Source organism: Haemaphysalis longicornis, unplaced genomic scaffold (genome assembly GCF_048455015.1).
Source record: "Haemaphysalis longicornis isolate Haplotype H1 unplaced genomic scaffold, Haemaphysalis longicornis Haplotype H1 scaffold_6, whole genome shotgun sequence".
Lineage (NCBI taxonomy): Eukaryota > Metazoa > Arthropoda > Arachnida > Ixodida > Ixodidae > Haemaphysalis > Haemaphysalis longicornis.
In genome coordinates, this window is record NW_027526407.1 from 92,547,099 (window position 1) to 92,567,967 (window position 20,869).

Here is a 20,869-nt window from a genome sequence, read left to right on the forward strand (position 1 = left end):
GCAACACTCCTATATTTTGAAAATGTAAACGCCCTCTCATGCTCGCTGGCGACTGTTCAGGCGGAGCAACAAATAGCCAGAACGAAGCCAGCAGTTCTACTTTCGTCTTCCCTCATTGGCCACACTTTTAGATGCGACTGCATCTCATTCACTCGCCTTGTCCCTCCAAACGGCGTTGTTGCTGTCAGTCCACACCCCTCCCCATTCTCCTCGCCGCGCGAGCTGCGCTCTCTGCCGCTCACCCCCTCTCCTTTCCGATAGCGATCACTCTCTCGCGAGGGGCATTGGATTGGATTCGATGGAGTTGGCTTGGCTTGGCTTGGCTTGACTTGGATTGGCTTGGATTGAATTGGATTGGATTGGATAGGAATAAATTTGGATTGGATTGAATTAAAGTGGATTGTGTTGGATTGTGTTGCGTCATAGCCGCGCCACGTTGCGTCATAGCCGCGGTCGTTCCAGCGCCGGCCAAATAAATAAAGAATCCATCATACGCGTTCCTCACACGTTTCACGCAATTAGAGAATCAATCCAACGGACACACCAAGTGAACCCCCAAGATGCAAAGCCTCTCCACAGGGTTCCGCTTGCGGGAAGGTTGGGTAATTTTTAAATACTGCATCACTATAGAGACAGCGTCTCCTTATCGGCCAGAGAGAGGGGTTCGCTTCACATGCCGCAGCCTTCCGCCCTTGGCGGATTACTGTCTGCGCATTGTGTGTGCTTGGAGATGTACATATAGAAGATTGAGATGGGTCATGGGAGCGCACATATTCTTGCCTGGCTTGTAAAAATATTGTGAGCAATTGCTACTTACGGTGGCAGACAAGCTGTAGTCTAAAACAAAGCTCACAATATAAATAATATCAAGTAGAAAACCTGGGTATGGCCCGCAGTGACTGCTGCCCTTGTGACTTGTACGAAATGTTGATGCGATGTTCTTGGCGATGTGTGTGCGCATTCGTGGCACGTTGAGCAGCGACACCGCCAAGGCAACCACTCCACCAATCGACGTTACAGTTAGGCCCCCGTCCGCGTGTGCCACCGAGATATCCAATTGTGCGAACCCCATTATCTGATCATAATTGGTTCCGCAGTGAACTCATCCGATGTTGAAAAGGAAGCACACGGGTAAGCCTACAGCCTACCGACAATGCTTGCATACCGCGCCCCGACCTTTTAGCTTCCTCTACCTTGAACACTTTTGATGAGCTGTAGGTAAACCACTTCCCCTCCGTTTACGAGTACCCCTGGAAATTCAGCCATCCCCAACGACCTTCCATCGCAGCCTAAGCAACGGTAGAGACATAGTACTAGCATCAAGCGTACGGGAACATCTCAAAGTGATACAGACATAATAGGTAACACGTACGGCGTGAAATGTTAACTTGCTGACATTTAGCAATATCCCAGCGGTCAACAGCTGATACAGAAAAGCTCCGAACCATCACTGAACGGCTACCACTTTCCTTGTGCATTTTCTCTTACTACTAAGTAATTTTGCACTTTTTATATAAACGTTCGCTGCCAAGAAGATGGGAAGAAGATGTATAAGTTAGGAGCGATGCCGAAGAATCAGAGTAGAAATCATACATTTGCTGCCTCCTGCGTCGGGGTAAGAGAGACAAAAAATCACAAATTCTCGTTGGCTTTTTGCGAACATTAAATGTTCCCTAAACATCTAATTATTACGCAATTCTAATTGATGCAGAATGCTTTCAAGTGGATTTCCTGGATTTCGGTGACGTGAAAACGGTAAGAATTCTTGCGTATACTTGTGCACAATTTTTACTTTTCTTTTGAAGTACTTTAGAAGGTTAGAAATTGTTCACTATAAATGCTTTTCTCTTTTTCTCGATTCGCACTCTTAAAAATTGTGTTCTCAAAGTATCTATCACCTGTTTCCTAGGCCTTGAAAATATTATAAAAACTTGTAACTTTGAGCATCTTTTTGTACAGAAAGCATAGCTAACTTGTGACTTTATATATATTGGGAATATGTAATTCATAATTGCGTGCATCTTCTTTAATACAGTGTTAATATTTTCTTTAGTGGGAATGTAAGATATAGGCTGGCATTCAGCATAACAACGTATTTGTTAAAATGCATACTAAAATTCGTCTCTCAATGCGGGTCAAGAGCATAAAATTTGGCACAATTCCTAAACTCCGCAAGCTTAATCATAATAAATGTATCCAGATTTTCTAATCACTTATTGGAGTGCTCACAGAAACCTCACTCTGTCCAAAAACAAAGCGAAGGTATTTATGACCATTGCTTGCCGCAGTGAGCATCGCTTTGCACAGTGAGCGTCATTTTGGGGCCATGAGATGGCGCAGATCCAAGGAGACACGCACTGTCTTTTTCAATTTTTCGGCCTCCTGCAGAACTCAGAAATCGAAGAATATATGAATTTATACGCCAATACGGCGACGTTCCAAAATGGCCTTAGCCATCCGAGAAATATCAGCCCCAGTTTTCAAATGGAGAATAAAAACAATCGGCTGGAAACCAGCCCTCTCAGGGAAGTCCTCCTATTGTTTTTGTTTACTTTTGCTTTTGGCCCATGAGGCCAGTACAGGGGGGGGGGGGGGGGTTACTTAAATATTTTATTACCATTATACCTGCATAAGCACGCGCGAAAGCACTGATACAATTGTGCACGCATAAATAATTAGAATATAGTAAAATAAAATCGAATAAAACTCTATTCTTGTAAGGAAGGGTGCATCACTAGAATACAGACAGTACAGAAAGGGGTCCCGGAGTTATAAGCTGTTGTGGGACTCCGCGTTATTCCTAGCATACACAGAAATACCTATTGCAGGAATGATACCTATTTCTTATTACCTATCTTATGAAAAAAACAAACAATACCGAGGCTTCGCGTAAAAAGTGACTTGTTAAGAATGTAGATTTTAGCAATAAATAAAGAACACATTGAACAATAAAACATATTAAAAATAACGCTTCGGAATATGTCAACAAAATAAACCATCACATAAAGACCAAAATATTGAGTGCAGTCAATCCGTATACGTATATTATTTTTGTATAAATGTAATGGGTAGGTTCATTAAAACAAAAAAAGACTACACGAGGCGCAATGCGGATGTGCACGTCAAACGTCGAGATGTTTCGTCAAAAATGATCCAAGGGAACGTTTAAACTTGGATGCGCGTGCTAGTGTTTTAACCGTAAAAAGGAGCTCGTTAGTTTTTTAATTGAAGTGAAATCGAATGTTTGTTTACTGTTTTTCGTGTGCACCTTTGTAGTAAAAAGTTATTTTGCAATGAAAAACAGGTTTGGTAAGTGTTTTCCAGTTTAATTCTACCAGTAATGTAGAGAAGGTCGGGATCGTTGAAAAGACGAAATACAGTTGTTTCAAGGTAAACGTTATGGTGTTGTAATCGGAAGAAATTTAGATAAAGAAAAAGGGGGGCAACGGGAGCCTCAAAACGATCATAACGACTACGGTTCATCATACGTAGTACCCGGTTTTGAATTTGCTGCATTGTTGCTATGTGGGAGTTGTAAGTCATACTCCATGACCCGATACATCAGTGTATGTGACTTTGAAAAAAAAAAAACATAGTTCAGAGTGCTTAGCATCCTTTTGTCGAAATAAGGCGGGCTTTTATCAGTACCAGAACGCCATATTGAGGTTCCTTCATTATTAGTCAAATGTGTGCATCAAACTTCAGAAAACGGTCAAGGTCAATTCCGAAGAATGAGCATGCATCAGTCGGTATGATTGTGTGATTACTAACGTACACAGGGTTGATTTCGTAGCGAGACCGGCCGTGGTGGCTCAGTGGCTAAGGCGTTGCGATGCTGAGCACGAGGTCGCGGGTTCAATTCCCGCCCGCTCCGGTCACATCTCTGATGGAGGCGAAAAGCAAAAACGCCCGTGTGTACGAGATTGCGCCGCACGTTAAAGATACCCAGGTGGTCAAAATTACTTCGGAGTCTTCCACTACGGCGCGCCTCATTGCGCACGTTGCGTCGGCGCGTTAAGCCCTACAATCAATCAATCAATCAATCAATCAATCAATCAATCAATTAATCAATCAATCAATCAATCAATCAATCAATCAATCAATCAATCAATCAATCAATCAATCAATCAATCAATCAATCAATCGATTTCGTAATGGGACTTGGTGAGCGTGCTGAAGAGCACGAGTTTTGTCTTAGAAGGGTGAATTATTAACTCAGTATTGTGACTCTAGTAAAAAATGTTAGCGAGGTTATGGTTCAGCTGTGACATTACACGTGAAAGTTTTTCTTGGGTTGTGAAAGTGATGTTGTCGACGGTGTACAAAATGCGGTCGGTTACGGATATCAGACATTTCCGCAGGTCGTCAATATCAATCACAAATAATAGGCGGCCAATAATGGATCCTAGGGGCACACCTTTGTTTACAGTTTTTCTGTGAGAAAGAAGCCCGGGTATGTTGGCTGTTATGCCGGACTCGACTCTCCTCCTCTCGCGCTCCGCTCACGGCCTTCGGAATACCGGTTCGGGTAATAGAATGTTTTCGGGCGTGCATTTGGGACTCGCTGCATGAGGGTAGCACCACCTCACTGCAAGCTCGGCGTCGCCGCGTCTCTGCGCAAGGCAATGGCAAGGCAGTTTGAGTGTCGGCAATATAACCAATGAGCTTTCGCGGTGGCATTTCTGCCTGAAACCAGGCAGTTGGGGTAACAATATGGCCCAGATTTCTTTTTGTTCTTTTATATAATCGATATATACGCAAGGCAGTTGTTTACGTAATAAGATTAGAGCAAAAGTTGTTGGCGTATATACTATACTTGCCTGCAACTTTCGTGACTTGAGGCGCACCGTGACACATAATTTTATATTATTCCCAGCCTTATACAATTTTGGGCAATAAGCATATCCCGTATGAGTATACCTGAATAAAATAGCAACACTCCGCACAAGAACTGGTTAATGTAGTCGTGTAAAACGCAAAAAATACACCAAGAACGAAGGTGGACGATTGGGACAAGCGCTACATCTAACAAGCATTTATTTGTTGTTCTGGCATGCCGGGTCAATTTCCGGCCACGGAGGCTGCTTTTCTGATGACGCCCAAAAGCTAAAACGCCTGTGTGTTTGACATTTCGGCGGGTGTTTAACATACCCAGTTGGTCCAAATGGATCCGTAGCTTTTCACTACGGTGCGTATAATCGCGTGTGTAGCGTCGGTACATTTAACCCCATAATCGATGAGTCGGCATGTATTCGTAAAAACGCTGATATATTACACTATAATGCGTACATAAGCGGAAGATTCCGCAGCGTATATAACGATCCGTCAGGCGACAAAATGTCATTACCTTTTCACAAAGCTCGTATTCTTAACTACAAATAGCAACTAAGAAACAACCCACAACTATTGAACGCCTGGTACCACACGCAAAGAAAAAAGAACAAAGAAAAGAAAAGAGGGCCCGGCTGTTTGGAATTATTCAGGGGGAAGACACGCGACTTCTGATAAACCCAACGACGGCATACTTATGCGAGGGTGACCAAGGCGCGCCGTTCAAAACGTGCCAATGGTTTCTCTTGCGAGCTGGTGTATCTGCTTTGCTGTCCCTACTGTCTCAGTAATGACAAGCGCGCCTTCGCATTCCGGCCATGTGCACTGAGTGTGCGCATTCTTCAAGGCCCGCAGGTGCTCTCGCAAGCGCGCGTTCAACCATTGAAATGTCTGCCCTACGTATTCGTGACCGCATAGTGGGTCTACGATGCAGCACGAACTTTCCCAGATTCCCGCCGTCATCTGCACAGTACAGTCCATCAGTCAACTGAGTATAAAAAACCAGTGCTTAAAAATTCTACAGCGTAGCAAAATACAAAGGTAACAAGATACTAACATCCGTAACAAAATACTAACATCCGCAGCATAAGAAGAAATTTAAATGACCTGTCTGTCTTTTTCACTTTAGCAGCGCAACCACAACTCTCGGTGGCACGCAGCAAGACGCCACAATCTGAAGGCTGTAACGGGGGCGCAGGAAGAGGAGAGTCGAGCTCGGCCGTAGATTAAGTAATTGCGGAGGAATTGTAGTGCTGGCCCAGTTAGGCATAATGATGCAAATAGTTGACAAAAAAGTACGTCCTGGTTAATACAGTCGAAGGCCTCAGTAAGGCCAAAAAGAACTGACCCACGTATTTTATGTAATCGATTTCGGTTTTTATTTACCTCTTAACGCTATCAGGCCAAAGTTAGCCCTCAGACCACGGCCGAACGTGATATGTCTTGATGTCAAGGGATAAAATGTCTGGAGGTAGTTCGAAAGCCCATGTTCGATTAGCTTTTCGACCACTTTGCTTATGAATGAAAGAATCGAAATTGTTTGGTAATTACTAATAATTTCTTTAATTTCTTTCTTAAATACCGGACTTATTTTGCTTTGCTTCAGTTTGGACGAATTGCGGCATTTGTAAACATTAGATGGACGATGTCAGCAACAGTATGTGAAATAAAATTGGTAATTCCTTTGATACAAGACGCGTGAATGTTATTGAGGTCTGGGCTGGAGATTTTGAGATTAGCTATAGTCGTATGCACTTCACTCGGTGTTGTAGGATAAAGAAAGAATGACTGTGACGCATGATGCAAACCATCTTCATAACACGTGGATGGTGCGCTTGGAGATTCGCTTAAGTAGGTGCTAAAATCATTCGCAATATCATTGGGCGTTGTTAGTACTTCTTTGCCAAGCTTTATTTCGGTAGGGGTTCTTTTTGCAGGGGTGCTGTTAAGAAAAATGTTTATTACGCGCCACTGCTAGGAAGCATTGCTACCCGTTTCTAGTATCTTATTTTTATAGTACCCTATTTTGTTTGTTTAACGAAGAGTTTATTTCGTTGCAGTATTTTAAAGCAAAGCCTTTTACGTCTACCCCACAAGAATTCTTTCGCGACCGTTGGTGTCAACAGAAAACTCCCTGGAACAAATAAAAATAATTTACTGGCATCCACAGGAATCGAACCTCGCAATATTAGAGTACCAAAGCGAGAGCCCATTGTCTTACCAATTTAGCTACGAGCCCACGCGGAGACGGGGAAGACAGGGCGTGGACTAACCAAGCCCATTTACGGGTTTACCCCTTGCATTCTCGCAGAATGTCACGTGATAGCGTCACTCGACCTCTCGCTCCACTGAGCGCTCCGCCAACGGCACGTCTATCGCCCTGTGCTCTCCTTGCGCGTGTGATAGGAGATACAGAAATTCAAGCAAGCTCACACCAACGCATGACATTTAACTTCTAGTACGCCAATGTGCTAAAGCCTGTGGCTTCCAGTGTTTACGTAAAAAATCATAGCTTCTTGTCCGCCCTCAAAGCAAACGACACATCAAGGAACACATCAAATACTCCTTAATGGCCAGGTCATCACTTGAAGCCACAGCATAAAGATCCTGGGCCTACATCTCTAGGCCAACACCAGGAGTGACGTATTCTTGCAGCGCTGCCAACACAGCATCAATCAACTCATACACATGATCAGGCGAGTTGCCACAAAAGAAGCGAGGCCTCAAGGAATCCGATACCTTTCGATTAATTCAAACTTTTGTCCTCTCAAGAATGACTTACGTCAACACCCTGTCTTCTGTGCAAAGAGGACATAACGATGCTTTATATAATTATTATCAAGGCGATCGAGCAGGCCATTGGTCTTCCTAGGAGTGCGGCCTCACGGAGACTGCTTAGCCCATGGCTTGACAACACGGCGAAAGAGCTGATAGAGGGCCATCTTTCTAACCAGACGCTCCATATGAGCAGAACTGCGGTGTGTCGCCGCATCCTTCACCAGATTGGCTGGGCAGCACAGAATGTGACTCCGCTTGATGTGCTCCCGGACTCTTGGCGGCAAGAACTTAAGATCCTCCCTTTGCTCAGAAATATGAACCCCTCACACGGCAAGGGTCGCCGATGAACACGGGCTCAAGCGTTCAACAGCGCCCTTGGTGGAGGTCATGCAGTTATCTACACAGACACAGCCCAACATCGAGGGAAGCAGTACGCCATCATCGTGGCAACCTCCAGAACCAACCTCCTTGCATGTGCCTCACTCAAGACCCCAGACATAACGGCAGCAGAAGGGGCAGCCATCGCCTTGGCTCTCACTTAATCAGGGGGTTTGAAGGAAGTCAACGGTTCCCATCAAGCCTACCGGAATTAGCAGCCTGGCTGGGTGTTCCCACCTGCACTGCGTGTGCTAAAAAACCAGTCCCCAAAGATTCCATTGGGCTCATCTGGACACCCGCTCACGCGTCCGTGGAGGGCATCGAATACGCCCACTACAAGCCTGCGCTTTTACCCCAGTGCTATGGAGCTGCACGAAGACAGTCACCCGTTTGTCTCGTTCACGGACACAACGCCGCTTTATCGCCCTCTGAGGCAGACCCTACCTTCCCCTTACCCTGACCTTTTCAGGCAACAACAAACTACCCTACGGCTAATACAATCCGGATCCTTCCCACTCCCGACACGTCTTCACTTAATGCGCCCGAATCTCTACGATGCTGAATGTAAATTTTGCTCAGAAGTACGCACACTCTGCCACATAATCGCGGTGTGCGACTTTAGCCCTGAACACCTTCCTGTATTTCCGTCAGCTACCAAACAAGAGCAATGGGAGGTGCTGCTGTCTAGCCCCTCTCGGCCTACCTAGCTTCAGCTGGGGAGCTGAGCACAGGAAGTGCGGACTGCATATGGGGTCCGATGAAGGAACCACTCTCTGGGTCGCACTCTGGGCAGTTCAGAAATCTGAGTAAAAGTATTTCCTCTACCTCCTCCTCGTTCGTCTCTGCGGCCATTGTCGTCGCCTCCGTCCGCGGCGGCAGAGATGGAGAAGTGAGATCGTGTAACACCGGGATAGAGCTAACTTTAATTTTATAAAAAAAGAGTCTGCACTCATGTGCTACACCAATGCAACTCAATCAATCATAGCTCATGATTTAAACTTATCAAGAATACCTCTTTGAAGTAGTAAAGGGTGTGGTTAAGTGCATTTCACTTCTCTCTGATTTTACAATGTGTAAATCGCGGTGAGTGAATTTAAATGAAGTCGCATGGGTAATCGTTGTGGGTGCCGTTTACAGCTTTGTTTTCCAACCACATTCTCGGGGTGGAGTGGCGCGAAGTTTTTTTGTAGCGCTCATTTAGGTGGGTACTGAATGGTCGTTCCTTAATTTTACGATAAAGGTTTTCTTTTTTACGCAGGCGCTTCCACAAAGACGGTGGATTTCATGGGTTTTCCGAGCAAGAATAATATTTTCGACACAGTACAGTTTATGTGCAGGCTACGATGCAATCGGTAATATTTCAACTTAATTCAGTATGGTAACTTTGGCCGTCTTTAGAAATGTGACACGCGTACAGTCAGCGTTTTTGTTTTCTTCGAGAAATGTTTTTTTTTGTCAAATTGAAATTTCAAACATTCTTTGGTTCATGCATAACTACGGCATTTAAAACTGAGGGAAACAGAATAGTGATCAGTGATGCTTTTACGTAATGCTCTTAGTGATGCTCTTAACGTTGCAATGACGATGTTCAACCCAAGACGCACGGATGAAGACATATCTGTCTTTTACACTAACATCCGCAGCTTAAGAAGAAATCTATATGACCGGTGTGCCTTTATCGCTCAACAGAATCATCAGTTTACGGCTTTAGCTACGGCAGAAATATCGTAAAAAAATGAAGAAATATCGCTTCCTGACTACACGATGATCTCTAACCGGCGTGATTCGTACTCCCGTGCCGGAGGCGTTGCACTTTATCTTCAAAACAATTTTGCCTACTCAGTGGTAACAAAATTATATGTGCTGTACCAGAAATCCAAACACTTCTTATCTTGATAAAACGTGTTATTTTTCTTGGCGTGGTCTATCGGCATCCGAATTCCAGTGTTGACGGTTTTCTTGAGAGACTTGAAAATATTTTTTCCGCATCACTAGGGAATATAAAAAAACCTGCAGTCATTGTTGATGACGTAAAATCGACACTTTGAACTCATTCAATATAGATTACTCGTGCTTGTTTGAATCCTATAATTTTCGTAATTTAATCACAACACCAACACGTGTGACAAGTTTCTGGGAAATCTTATAGATCTTTTTCTAACAAACATTGAAACAGGTGCTAACGCAGGGGTTTACAGTAGTCCGATCTGAGGTCACTCTCCTGTTTATGTGACCATTAATAAGTCAGGAACTGTAAAATATAAAAATACAAAATTCACTAATTATCTGGAATATGGCGTGCAACGGAAACACTATTTTCACTTAACCGTGCTCTGATATACCGTATTGATTTAAATGTCGAGTTTGCAAACGTCATTGAGACTCTTACCAACATGGTAGCCAGCAGAAGCCGAAATACACGTGCCCACTCACGCGGCAAGCAATTAGCCCTTGGATGACTCAACAAATTTTAATTGTTATAAAACAGAAAAGATTACTGGTATCATAAATGTAGACATAACAAAAGCAGTGACTATTCTTTTTGTCCATTCCGCTGTCTTTGCGCGGAAGGTGAAGCGAGCTTTGATGTGTCTTCAGGCGGATTTGGCCGGCCTACGATGGGCAACATCAAGGTCGTGCTTTCTCACAGGGCACCTAATTCTTTTCCCTGATTATTTCCATTAGGCTGATGTAGTCTTCTCCTTTGGTGCAAAAAACTGAGTTGATTTACTGGTTCTTTTTTCTTACTTTTTGTAAAGTTTGGCTACCTAGAGTTTCGTTGCGTGCTGCCAAGGCTTTATTCTTCGCTTTGAGCCTCACTCGCTCTTCTTCCAAGTTTTCGACCGTTTCGTAGAAGAACAAAAGGCCAGCCTTGAACTCGGCAATTTTCTTGTTCACGCCTTATACAGTGAGACCATAATTTGTTTCTAGCCTAGTTTTGAGGTTTTTCTTGAGAAGATAGGCAACCTTATATAGTTTCCCGCTTAAAGCACTTTCAACGGAGTGAAGCCGCTTAACAAGCTCCAAGTTCGTCGCCATGGTGCAAGCAGAAGTCTAGGCAAAAAGGTCTAAAAGTACCGACTGATCATGAAATAAATGACTACCGGTGGCAGAAAAAGAAACTGCTCAGCACATGCTCCAATGCCGTGACTGCTGCTGCAAAGTGTCTACTGCTGCCGAAACCCGTCGGCCATTTATAGTTCTGCTGATGGTATGTTAGATCTTATGTTGCTCGCCAGGTCGGTACGGCGACGTTGCTTTCAATATAGTCCTGCGCTGGTGCAGGACCTTCTGTTGCAGTACGCGTGGAGTATGACAACGTAGCCCACCTATTAAAAGGAATAGAGGATAACGATTTTCATCTCCCGTTGTGGATATGGAAAGACTGCACCACTCTGCCCAAACATTGTCAAGGAATGTCGGCGGTTCGAGCAAGCGAAGGGACGTAGCATCACAATGCATTTTTCCTGAATTCGCAACACCACTTTCACCACGTCATGTCAAGACCTTTGTCTATTAGCACGTGAACCCATGAGGGCTGGCATAATCGCAGGAACAACCACCGAACTCAACAATCTCATACGCTGGGAACTGGAAGGTATGGCTCTGACTACAATCTTTGCTGGAGGCTGGGGCTGACCACGCGCCTGAACCAACCATTCGTCAAATACATAATATACAATACATAACATAAATACAAATATATATATATATGTATATATATATATATATATATATATATATATATATATATATATATACATTAAGTTTATGCTATCAGACACTGCGATGGACGCACCATGCCCCGTGTGGGTATGCTCTGTTATGTGGCAATGGGCAATATTGGTTTTGCAATGTACGGGGACTGCGGAGACGACGAGGAGATAGCACTGATCTCGCCGAGAACGTGGCACGATCTCGGATAGCTCGCTGCACCATGATCATAGCTCCAGCTAGTCCTCTCAGCGTCTACCTGAATACCATCATATGGATTGCTGCTTTTCCCTGCCAAGAAATACCTTTTCAATTGGTGGAGTGTGCGGGTTCCCGTACTCGCCGCAGCCTAGAGTTACGAAGCAGGAGTCTGGTACCGACCTTTTCACTGAAGACCCCCGGGAAATGGCGTTTCGTTCGCAACACCCATTGTGTGTTCCGGTGCATTCCACGGGCGAGACCCAACCATGTTCAATGGTGATGACGAGCAGGACGTCGATGATTAGCTGTCATCGTAACCAAGGGCGAGCGCACAAAACAGATTGGATGACAAAAGGAAGCTGAAGAATGTCCCATTCTTCCTCAAGGGACTTGCTGAGACGAGGTACCTGAATCACGGAGCCGACTTGCAGCCTTGGTCATCTTTAAAAACCAATTTTATAAACATATTTTGTCGCCCAGCTGTGCGGAAACCTTGCTTCAAAAAACGCTTTCGAGAGCGGGCGCAGCACCCAGGCGAAACATTTACGAGTTGCATAGAAGACGTTATCGGCCTGTGCAACCGGCAGACCCTTCCATTAGCGAGGCTGACAAGTTCAAGCATCTCCAGAAGAGGATAGACGACGACGCCTTTCAGATGTTGCTGTGTAAGTATCCTCAGAGTGTCGGGGATGTGATCAACTGTTGTCATAGCTTTGACGAGCTCCGCAAGCAGCTGTACCTCACGCGGTGCTCAGCTTCACAGCCGGGGAAGCCCCTATCAGGATTGGTCGTCGGCTACGAGGAGTCTTCCCTGATGCCCTGCTTTGAAGATTTTATTCTTCAAGAAATCGCGCGTAAACTATCTCTTCTATCGTGTGCAACCACTGCGGTATCAGCGCTCCCATTGTCTTCCACACTTTAGCAAGCGATACGGGATCAAGTCGCCGAAGCTATTCCTTCAGCCCCCGCATCGGGGACTGTGGCTGCTCTCATATCGCCACCTCTAACCTACACAGCAGCATCGCTACGACCTAGCCAGCCGGCACTCCTTTGCGCCCCAAGATCACCGAATCTTTCGTCAATGTCACCGCCTCGACCAGCACCTCCTGCGCCAAACGTGTGGCGAACGCCTGATAACCACCCCATATGCTTTAAATGTCGTGTCGCCGGCCACACCACCTGTTACTGTTGCCGCCAAGTCCATTCATACGATCAGCTGTTTACGTCACCGTCTAACGTCTTGTATGAGCCGTCACTTTGTCAACAGTCCACCTCGCCGCCGTCGAACCCACCCCTTGCTGCCAAAGCGACATTCAACAGAAGCATGTCGTCGACACCGCGTCGCCAAACTATCCCGCCCATGCATCCTCGCGTCCAGTCAACACAGGAGGAAAACTTGTCGCCGCAGTTTCTGATGCAAGAGCTGCGTCCACGTCGAAAACCTGAAGTCCTTGATTTTCTCCTCATAACGCAATTAATGTTACTGTTGAAGGCATCGCCGTATTCGCCCTTTTTGATACCGGAGCTGCCGTATCAGTAATCAGCGAAAAGGTGTGCAGCAAATTAAGCAATGTGACGACGCCAATGTGCGACCTCACAATCCACACCGCCAGCACACACCCCTTTCAGCGTGTTGCTGCTTGCACTGCCCGGGTCATCATTCAACACATCACCTACCTCATGGAGTTTACAGTGCTCACTCCGTGCTCCCACGACGTCATTGTCGGTTGGGATTTTCTGTCCACCCACTACGTCATCAACGATTGCGCACGTGGTCAGCTGGACTTATTTTCAATTCAAGACGCCTCTTCGGACGACACCCCTGCCTCTTTGCACTTCCTTGTCGCCGAACACACTGACATTCCTTCTAGCTCTGCCGTACTTGTACCCGTTCTGTGTGACACAGTTCCCATCGCCACAGTGCTGCTTAGCCCTCCCTACCTGTTTCATTTCCGAAAATACTTCCTGCTTCAATTCGCAGTTTTAGCAATGCAGTATAAGTTCAGCTCCGTGCTTATTTGCAACCCCTATTCCTCTCCAGCTACACAGTTTCGTGGTGAGTGCCTGGGTTGTGTAGAAGTGATTGACACCCTCCTCGTCACCGATGTTCCCAATAACTCATCGGACGTTTCACTTGCTATCCTGCACCCCTCCACTCCAGCCCCGCATCCTTCGGTGTTCTTTCGCTCAGTCGACAAGAGTTCCTACGCCTGAACAAAACCGGCTTCTCGCCATGCTTCGAGTTCAATTCGTCTTTCGACTGCAAGAAATCTTCCTTTGGCCGCTCACCTACGGTTACTGACCGCATTGACACAGGAACTCGTCCCTCTTTACGACAACGGCCGTATCGTGTGTAAGCCAAAGAACATTGCGTAATTGACAGATATGTGGACGACATGCTTCAACATGGCGTCATACAGCCTTCCAACAGTCCGTGGGCGTCACCGGTGGTTCTCGGGACAAAGAAAGACGGTTCCATTCGCTTCGGTGTTGATTATCGCCGACTCAACAAAATAACACACAAGGATGTCTACCGTCTCCCCAGAATCAGCGACGCCCTCGACTCTTTGCAAGGCGCCGAGTTCTTCTCTTCCCTTGATTTAGGGTTTCGCTACTGGCAGGTCCACATGGCATATGCTCATCCTGCAAAAATGGCCTTTGTAACACCAAATGACTTGTACGAGTTTAACGTCACTCCTTTTCGTCTTTGCAAAGCGCCTGCAACGTTTGAACGCATGATGGACAATATTTTGTGCGGCCTCAAGTGAAAAATCTGCCTCTGTTAGCTTGATGATATTGTGGTCTTTTCTTCCGATTTTGTCACGCATATTACCTGCCTTCGACAAGTCTTGAAATGCCTTACTCGTGCAGGATTTAAGCTTAATATCAACAAGTGCCGCTTTGCTGCCTGCCAACTTACAATTTTAGAATGTCATGTATCCAAAGATGGCATCAGTCCCGATCCTGACAAACTTCGTGCTGTCGTCGAGTTTCCTAATCCCACCATCACTAGGCAGCTCTGAAGCTTTATCGGCCTCTGCTCGTACTTCCGACGACTCATGCGGAACTTTGCATTAATAATGGCACCTCTAGCGAAGCTTCTGAATGGGTCTAACGACATCTCTCATTGGTCTTCAGAGTGTGACGCGGGTTTCAAAAAGCGCCGTTCTTTTTTACGTGTCCACCGATCCTTCGCCATTTTCACCCATCGGCCCCTAGCGACCTTAAAGGGGCACTGACACAAAATTTTGAAGGCGAGATAACTTCGGAGATAGATTGGTGGGAACACATAAACATCATCTGCAAAATATCAGCGGTGAATACAGCCTAGAACATATTTCAAATCAATTTTAAAGTGTGTGAAACGCAACCGAGCAGCCAGCAGAGACCACGCGCAATCGACATCCCGAGGATATTGTGTAACTAAATAACATCCAAACACGTCACGAGTTTGTGTTTGCCGCTTCCGCACTGCCGGCGTTTTTCGCCGGCTCGCCCGGCTAGCCGCTCGAATCGGAGGGCCAGAGGGCGGCGCTTATGCTCTCGAGAACGGACGACCCGATCGTTGGCGGCGGAGGCGCCGTGATTTCGTCAGCTCATCGGGCAGCTGGCCGCGACCAAAGTTCTGCAGCGATTCCAGGCACTCTGTTTCTATTGCTGTTTATTACCATTGGATGCGAAAACGTGCCGGAGGCACGAAAAGCCCACTGAGCTATCCGCACGGTCGCTGTGCAGGCGGCGGCCCAGGCCGCGAAGTGGCCCAGGCCGGCGCAGGTAGCTCAAGTGATAGCTTGTTAGCGCTGCACGAAATTGTCCCCTAGTCCCGACCATGGTGGCTTACATGAGAAAAGAGTTAATGATGCGATGGCGGGTTGCATTAAAAATTGTCATCTGCACCGCTTAGGAGAGCGGCACTCGAATATCCGCCGCAGTGCTAAGCCGAACACATCTGTAGGTGGACCTGTAGGCAGACCGGCCGGCTGCTCCCAGTGCGCGTCTTGCCAGCCACCGTCTCGAGCGTGGCGCGTCGTTCTTTAGCCGCGGTAGCATTTGCACTCGCAGCGCCTGCGTCACATCCGCGGTCGCTTTTTAATTAAGCGCCTCACGAGATCAGTACGTGGGGGCATTCGAAGAAACTGCTGTCGATGCGGATTCGAGTGCTACGGCGGCTCTGCTCTGTGATAGCCCTCCGACGGTCACGTTGTCAGCTTTGTTCCCACAAAACCCACAAAATCCATCGTTTCGCGGCACTCGCTGAAACCGAAACTGCGACTGGCCGCATTAAAAATGCCTCAAATTAAACAACCGTCGCACGCTGAAGCAAATGAGGTTTCTACAGGTTATAAGTAGGTCACTAGCTACTTATCGCAACAAAAAAAAAACAAGATGCAAAATTTTTGTGTCAGTGCCCCTTTAATACTGACGCCACCAGTGTTAGCGTGGGCTCGGTGCCCGCCCAACGAAAATCTGTCTTCGACGAATACGTCGTGGCTTAGGCGAGCCGGACACTCACAAGAGCGGAAGAAAATTACCCTGTCACGGAGAAAGAGTGCCTTGCTAATATGGTGGCCATAAGCAAATTTCGTCCCTACTGGTACGGAAGACGTTTCAACGTAATCCCTGACCACCACACCCTATGCTGGCTATCTTCTTTGAATGATCCGGTTGGCCGCCTTGGAAGGTAGGCCTTTCGCTTACAAGACTACGATATTCGAGTACTCTACCGATCTGGCCGCAAACACCTCGACGCCGATGTGGTCTCACGCTCTCCTGTGACCGCTGACAGTGCCTTTTGTCATCCAAAGACGAAAGTCTGTCATCCCTGTCATTTGACGACATACCTCGCGAGCCGCCAAGGATTCCTGGCTCACTTCTTTTTAAGACTTTCTAACAAACCCTGCTTCGTCCATTGCCCCCGAGCTCGGCGGCTACAGGCCACTAACTTCGGTATTCGTGACGAGCTTCTGTACCACCGAAATTTTAACGCCCAGCGTACAGGTCGGCCGTAAGGGTCATTGAGGTCAATGAACAGCGCAGCACGTTGTTGTCGGGGATGATTGTAAAAGCCCTGCCGTACGCGTATGGACGAAATATACGCATAGCTAAGGCGACGCCCCAGCGTTCTACCTGTGTCACTGTATAATTGCGCTAATCCGCCGCTGTGGCTATGTGGGCAAGCCATTGAACTGCTGAGCACAAGGTCGCGGGTTCGATTCCCGGCCCCGGCGGCCGCTTTTCTGATGGGGGCGATAAGCAAAAACGCACGTATGTACCAGATTCCGGCGCACGTTAAAGATCGCCGGCTGGTCAAAAGTAATCCGGAGCCCTCCACTACGGCGCGCCTCATCGCCTGCGTTACGTCGGCGCGTTAAACCCTACAATCAATCAAATCAATGTATAATTGCGCTGAGCTTTGCTGAGTCAGCGGCTGGCGTAAGTGATCACGTGCTCGGTAGTGCTATGCCATTTTACGAGCACTCCACCTAGTCGAACACGTCGAGCATGCGTATGTATTTTGGTTGGAGCAGCAGGGTAAAGTGAAGAAAAATAGGTCCCGACATGACCAGCAGTTTAACGTGAAAAAACAAAACTTCATGCTCGGCGGTCCAGTTTAATTGTTTGTGCAGAAAGCTATTGAGCGGTGACGCGAAATCTGCAAAATCAGCACAAAACGGTGAAAATATAAACACAGCCCCAGAAGCTGCGGAGCTCTAGCACTAATTGTGGTTACTTAAAGCTATAAACAGCGGTGATATTTTAAAGGTGTAATCTCACGCCATCCTTGATTTAATGCTCGTAGAAACGACATTTCTTATACTTCAGCACTAATCAGGAACAATTTAGGCTGTGGAGGCCTGTCTTTTTTTCCGTGCGTTGTGCCTGCAGAAAGCGCGTCCACAGGCAGCAATTTTGTAAAGGTAACGAGCATACATGTGCCCTTTCGAACATTGCAGAAGGGCGTACATGAATCGTTGGAATATCGCCGGGGTGTTGCAGAGACCGAAGGGCGTATATGTAAATTAAAAAAAACACTCCGACTTAGCGAAAGCTGTATGTCTCTGTGGTTTGGGTGTATCAGGGTCTGCCAATGGGTGGTTCTAAATTTATTGATGAGAGATAAGTTGCAGAATGCACAAAAGCTATCACATCATCAATTCTGGACAGTGAATGGACGTCTTTTTAGTGATGTCATTCAGACTGAATAGTTCACGCAAGACCGCCAGGAACCATTTCACTTTTGCACAAGTGTTACAAGAGCGGCCAATGGGCTCAATGATTCTCGTACGACACCTTTTCTAACATTTTCTCTACCTTCTCGGCGGTAGCCTTACGCTCAGATGGTGCCACACGGAATGTTTATGTGATAACAGATGTGCCAGTCTTGTATCTCTTGTGTGACAAGTGTGAGACGGAGGAATAGTCGGCATAGAAACATACTCAGAAACTTTTATTGAAATAGTTGCCGAGAGAATATGTCGACCAAAGCGTTTTGTTCCTCTGAAAAGTGTGACTTGTTGATCATGCTGAGATGCTTTGAACTTAGGGAAATTATGTCAGCTGAAGCACTCTCATCAGTACAGAAAGCACCGACTGAAATGTTGTTGATCCCGTACTCGGCCATATTGTTATCATCCTATCCTCCACAAACACCGTGCATGGCGAGCACTTGAATGCCCTTAAGTAACATCATTCTGTTAAATATTGTTACGTGTGTAACCAGCGACAGAGCGCAGACGCCAATCATCCGGAGCCGGTGTGCGCCGTTCTGGCGTGTCTCCGTCATCCTCATCCTCATCATGGAAATCACAATCATGATCATAACCGCCTAAGCCACAAAGAATACGAGAACGTGCCCCTTCTTGAGCGCGTGTTCTTGGTGTGACTGCTACCAGGCATCAGGCACAAGTTTCCATAAATACACCCTCTTTTCCTTTATCCTACTGGCCTTCATCAATTGTTGGGCCATGACACCGGTGGAGGAGCAGGGTACCGGAGCGTCTGATGCCCAGGTCGCCCTCTGAAAGACCCGAGCGACCTCCCAGCGTCTGCACGCCCGTACATTGCTTCAACCGCCGCAAGCTAGGCCTACCTCCAAAACACGGCCTCCTGCTTCACACCGCACCAAGGCGCCAGGTATCTGAACCAGAGGTAATGGCTCAACATCGCTGCCGCCTCAGCTGACGCTTCAGCAGCCCTGTACTCCCAGTATCTTTTACGGAACCGATTCCGAGGATGTAGATGACTGGCTGGACCAATTCGAGCGCGTCGCCAATTTCAACAAGTGGACACCTGCACAAAAGCTTGAGAACGTCTACTACTCGCTAGAAGACGGGGCTCAGATATGGTTTGAAAATCGCGAACGAAGGTTAGAGACATGGGACTGCTCCCGCCGGGAAGTGCGCGACAGCTTCACCAGCAGCGACCGTCGAGACCGTGCCCGAAGCCTTCTGGAAATAAGGATACTAAAGCCAAATGAAAGCGTCGTAATGTTTGTCGACGACATGGCCCATCTGTTCCTGCGCGCGAATCCCGATATGTCCGATCCCAAAAATCTTCGGTATTTGATGCACGGCGTCAAAGAACAGCTCTTCGCAGGCCTTGTGCGCACCCCACCGCGTACGGTGCAAGAATTTATTAAAAAGGCAACTGGCATTGAGCAAGCTCTGCAGGAGCGGTGCCGCCAGTATGCCCGAACGTCGTTCAAAACTCCTAGCCCGTTCGCGGCATCACTGTCCACCGCCATGGGTGACAACAACACGCGCGAACTTGTCCGCTCCATTGTTCGTGAAGAGTTGGCAAAGTGCGGAATAGGAATAGCGCCGTCGCAGCCAGTTGTCGTCTCGGTTGCGGATGTTGTGCGGCAAGAAATTCGCCAAGCTATTTCTGCTCCTAAGCCCCTTCGTCAAGCAATTTCCGCTGTTGAGCCCCGAACCTACCTTATGCCACAAATGGATAAAGCAACTGCTATCCGCTGTCACATGCCCACCGCGCCCACCGCGGCGACTATGCCACCCCCGAAGTACTCCCGACCGCAACCTCCTGCCTCTTGGCCACAAAGGGAATTCCCGCCTCGTCCGCAAATCCGCAAGACTGACGTGTGGCGCACCGAGGACCCTTATTCATTGTGCTATCACTATAGCGAGCCAGGGCATGTTTATCGACCTTGCCCCTACCGCGAGATCAGGCTACCAGGATTCCCACCGACAGCCTGCCGTCCTCGTTTTAGCGAACGGCCCGTTGCCAATTATGAGTACCTCGCCATGCGTCAATCTTCCGAGGAGAGTCGTCCGTCATGTTTGCAGTCGCCTGCCGCCATGCTTCGCCCACCCGTCGCAATTACAGAGGCTCCCCGACGAGGCGGTCTCCAAGTCCGCGGCGGGAAAAGTTAAGGGAGCAACCTTGGGAGGCAAGGTTGGTAGCGGCGGAAGCACAGAAGACCTTTAAGTACCATCGATGGCTGATGATTTTACGGCGGCAGACAAGGACGTCGACGATATTACGAGTGCCGATCTTTCAGTCGCCATCGACGGACACGAGGTAACGGCACTTGTGTACACTGGAGCAAGTTATCCTCGGTATTCAATGGCGTGGAATGCATGCAGGCAACAAAGTGTGCGCCGCCATATCTGTGGCCAAGCGTCTGTTGCTAGGCGACGTTGTGCGTATGGCCCGCAGATCAGGCACCCCTCTTCTCCTCCATGCAACCGTGTGAGTGCGCCGTCACTCGTTACGTCGGGCTCTGCGGGATGGCGGCACTTTTTCGTGCTAAGCACGACTGTCAATCACATGGATGTGTTTCACGTTGCGAAGTCTTCGCCGAACACAAAGTATTGCGTCGAGTTCACTGTGAGTGCAATTAATAACATCTCTGTTGGCGCCACAGTTTAGGATCAGATAAGAACGGAGCAGGTGATGCACGCCGGTGTCTTTTTTTTCTTCTGCGTGTGGCCGCATTGGCCCAGGCTGC